The 4824-nt window shown below is 39.5% G+C and overlaps 1 long non-coding RNA gene across 1 annotated transcript; it reads right to left on the bottom strand.

The window, feature by feature from the left end:
* Window positions 1–2064: 2064 nt before the first annotated feature.
* Window positions 2065–3242, bottom strand: LOC121990039. Its single transcript, XR_006114419.1, has 3 exons — window positions 2685–3242; window positions 2494–2581; window positions 2065–2125 (listed from the first exon to the last, which is right to left on the bottom strand). It is a non-coding gene; the product is annotated as an uncharacterized LOC121990039 (long non-coding RNA).
* Between the last annotated feature and the right edge of the window lie 1582 nt (window positions 3243–4824).

Genomic DNA, 4824 nt, shown 5'->3' on the forward strand with positions numbered 1-4824 from the left:
TTTGCTTATTGGGTTGAGGAGATGACTTGCTCCCCAAGTCATGTAGAGGTTTATAAATATTCCTCTATGAGGAGAAATATATTAATGTAGGTTCATTGGTTTAGGTTTTAGGAAAATCTTAGCCACCCTCTCTCTTCTCTCCCTCTCGTTGCCGCCAGCCACCAAGAAGCCAAGGAAGATTTTTCTTTCAAAGCTTCCCCGCTTCTTCTTCTTCTCTTGGATTGCATCGCCTCCATGCTTGGCTAGTACCAATCGGAGGTAAATGTTGTTACTCACTGGAGTTGTCTTAAAAATCTTGGCATGGATACGAATAGAGGCGAGATTAATGAACGTCGCTAAAGTTGATGCTTTTTCCATTCACATCATCCGTAAGATACGCTTAGAATAATTTTTATTCTTTTATTTCATAAAATTTTATTTTATGATTATATCTGTATGTGTAGTATCTCGCATGCGTGGGTGTGTGTGTTATAATAAATTAGGAATTTATTATATTTTTATTTTTCAACTGTGCATGTCACGCCCCAGGTAGTCCCTGCCAGAAGAAATTTCGGCAACATCTCTCCTATACGGGTGACAATATGAAACTTCCTACAATGTCCTCAAGACCACATATACCTCGGTCAACACAGCCGGAACAATAATAATAAGTACAATAAGCAAGCACCCACGCAGTTTAATAGTAAAACCCTAACCTAAGCAACGATAAGGAAACCATTTCAAAAATCCTACTCCACTACATCCATAAAACACAAATCTGATATCCTACTCAACTACACCCATAAAACTCAAAACCGATATCCTACTCAACTACACCCATAAAACTCAAAACTCCAGCATACATCCAAATGAAAATCCATCGATAACAAGGGATTGTACAAGATCCAAGTGCCAAAAGATACAAGTTTGAAAACATAGACAATAACATAATAAGAAAAAAAAACTAAAATGTGCGAACTCGTCGCTACTTGAAGTGGTGGGGGGACTAGCGACCGGAGATCTCCGAACAACCTCAACCTGAAATAGTAATAACGGGGGTGAGTCCAACACTCAGTGGATACCTAGTTAACATGCATAGTAAATAATAACCAGCAGTAATAAATATGCATATAGTCTCCTGAATAAATATCATATGGAAAATGAAAAACTATAAGGTAAAGGAGTATCTGTACTAACCAGGACCTGGATATAAGGAAAAGCAAGGTCGTCAGACCGAGGAATATCATAATCCTGTATGCATGTCAATCAAATGCATCCATCCAATATGCAGCAAACAAAATAAGGCAAACACAAGTAATAAAATACATCAATGCGTATGATGTCAATGACATGTCTAGGTCACCCCTGACGCCAGTCAGCCATCTCACACACGATGGTGAGACCGAGTGGATAGGGTTGTGACAACCGTTCACTCTGTCGTCACTGCTCTTGGTGAGTGACCGAGTGGACGGGATGCTGTCGGAGTATACCTATCCTCCTACCCCAAATCATAAGTGGGGGAGTGCAATGCTCTCATCTCCCTGAGACAATCCAGAGGAGGGATCCCTGCCGGCTACCACGCTGCGTCACACTACCCATGAGCGGACCAACGGAGCCAAACAGAGCAACTTGCTACAACACACCCTGCCTGAATAAAAACCACTAACCCATCAGTGATTGTGTGTGCAGATCCATGTAACATGCGATGTGCTCAATAATAATGGGGTCGACTATCACACAACATGCAATCATGTGAGATGGTGCATAACACTAAGCATACAAATCCTGACCATATCTACCTCCATAAAACGTGTACCAAAAATAAATGGATCAAATAAATCGATCTAGGTACACAGGTCAAGTATGGTATCTAACCAGTCCGATATATCATAAAGTATGGCATGTCACTACCTCTATAACATAAGTAGTAAATAGGGCATGAATGTTAAACAAGTAACAAACAAAACATACTTGGAAAATAAATAGTGACATGCCGATGCAGATATAAACATATTTAGTACTACTTGTTAAAATCTACTAAACATATCAATAAGACATATCAAAATAGATAGGTCAAGATACCCGCCTCCAATGTAGATCAAGCTAATCAACCTTTATGTCGAAGTGCTCGTCCCGAATCCCAATCCTGTAATAAATCGTACGATTTAGCTAAGTTTTATTGTAACAAGATAGCTAAACCAAAATCCTTATTTACCAGGAACCCTAATTCATTCATTTATCTCGATTAATTAAATAAATCAGATCTAACTCGAAACTTAGATTAAATTCAACCTTTTAACCCTAATTAAATATAACTCACAAGTTAATTAGGGTTAGCTCCATTAATCCTAACCGTTTGTTAACCAATCTCCTTAATCTTGTTAGGTTTAACTTATCCATAACATCTAGTTATCAACTACACCATTCCAACGGAATCTATATTCATATATGAATCAACTACAACTTACCCCAATTGTATATCTGTTTAACAACATAATTTAAGTCAATACTCACCTAATCTTTAAGGTGATCGCTAGTGTCCCACAGCCGGAGATGGTGCACAGTCGGTGATAATAACCGATGGCGAGCAGTAGCATCGAAGCTGAGAAGACAAATCAAACTCACATCAATACCACATCCGAACATTCACTTTGTAGCCTCACAACCCATGAAGTTGCTGGCAAAACACAAGTGGAGTCACTGACCTGAGTGTGATCGCTGACGGCAAGAAATGGATAGTCTGTCCTACTCGAGAGATCAACAACAGATCTGCGCCTCAACGATCGAAGTAGTCGGAGATGGGCAGATCAGATCTATGGCACCAGTGAAGAAACTAGGGCTCGGCCGGATGGAGGGGACGAGTAGCGATCGACGACGGTGTGGGATCGGCAGTGATCGGGTGTGAGTCCCCAATGGACGACAGTGACGCAATCCTCGGCAAAGAGGAAGAAATCGGCGTCGGGAAACTAGGGCGTAGTGAGGAAGCGGCCGGTGTTGTTCCGTGCGATGGCGGCGCGTTGCAGAGGAAGAGGGCGACACCTAGGGCATCGGCTGTGACCTTCGGCGTTCGGCATAGAGGGCGTCGGCGGTGTCGCTAGCTCAAGGAGGAGGAGATCGAGTAGAGGAAAGGGATCGGGAGGAATCAGCTTGAGGCTTCCAAGCTTGGTCGAGGGGTCTTGTATGTAGGGAGAAGGCGATCGGGTGGGGGGAAGAAGAAGGGAAGAGGGGAGAAGAAGAGTCGAGCATGGCGTCAGGCTTAGGCACGGTGAGGAGAAAAAGAAAATAAAGAAAAAGGAAAAAAGAAAAGAAAAAATTAAACTTTTTCTCGTATAAATGGGGTAACGTAAACAAGTTTTCTCATGGCCCAATAGTTGATCTCCTTAAACTCTTCATACGAACTCCGAAAAATTTTTAAAAAAATTCTAAAAATTCCAAAAAATTCCCTTATGGTTATTCGCCCTTTTTTTGATATTTTGTAGTGGGCATCTTGTGAAAACATCTACAGAACGTATGCATCCACGTTGGACTCAACCTCAACACCACAGCAACAAATGAGTCAACAAAGATATCAACTAACTTAGACTTAGTCACATACTTCTTAGCAACAATACCCACAATCATAGATGTACTAGTTGCAAGGCATAACCCATACCTCCATACCATTCTACCCAACACTTCTATTCTACCTAGCCGACATAAGTTCCCGCAACCTCTTTTGGAGTTTGTGCCCTCAAAAGTCCTATCTCAAAAGGTTGCTACCAGATGGGTTTATATGATGTCTAATGAGGATGCACAACAAGCTGATGGGTCAGTTATCAAAGGTATCATATGATTAGGGAATTTACCGACCTCCAGTACATTAGATAGATTTAGCTATTGTACTACAACCCGGTATGACATCAATATCTAAAGCACCATATCAAATTGCACCAAAGGAGTTAGAAGAGTTAAAAGTTAAGTTACAGGAACTACATGACAAAGGTTTTATTCAACTAAGTGTATCCTCTTGGTGTGCTCTAGTGCTTTTTTTTGTTAAAAAGAAGGATTGTACTATGAGACTCTGTATTATAATCACTGAATGCGATAACTATAGAATAAATATCCTATTCCACATATCGATGATCTCTTTGATCAATTGAAAGGTACTTCCATTTACTCCAAGATTGATTTGAGGTCACAATACCACCAACTTAGAGTCAAGGAATCGGACATTAAGAAGACAATTTTCATAACATGTTATGGTCATTATGAGTTTTGAGTGATTCCATTTGGATTCACCAATGTGTAGGATCGAACTCGACGTTAGAGGGGTGGTGAAGAGAATTACAAGTTTTATTAGCAAATAATAACTAAAATAATTGAATCAATAGAGTAAAATGATGAAAATAAAAATTACTTCGACTGATTCAATAAAGTAAGACAAAGCAATGTAAGATGTAAAAGATTTAGCTAACAATTAAGCATGCAAGCAGTTAATCAACCAAATCAAAAATGTAAATACACGCATCAATTATAAAAATATAATTCTTATTTCTAATTTCTCTTTTTTAAGAAATCCTCTAGAGGTGAAAAACCTTTACATAAAAAGAATTTTAAAAATTAAGCGCAAATACAATCAATATAACAACACAAAACAAAATGAAAATGTTACTCAAGTATTGCCGATTAGAAATGAAGCGCAAGTTGTAGCGTGTTGCAGCACAGAAGGCAAGAGAGCACTAGAGTACAAGCACAAGAGATTGAGAGAATGAGTATTGAGTGATTTTCAAGTTTTGCCTTAAAGGTCTTTTTATAGCACTTGCTTGGTCACCTAGATAGGTGTTGACACGGCTGCAACTTTTATCT

The sequence above is a fragment of the Zingiber officinale genome, chromosome 6B, assembly GCF_018446385.1.
Source record: "Zingiber officinale cultivar Zhangliang chromosome 6B, Zo_v1.1, whole genome shotgun sequence".
Lineage (NCBI taxonomy): Eukaryota > Viridiplantae > Streptophyta > Magnoliopsida > Zingiberales > Zingiberaceae > Zingiber > Zingiber officinale.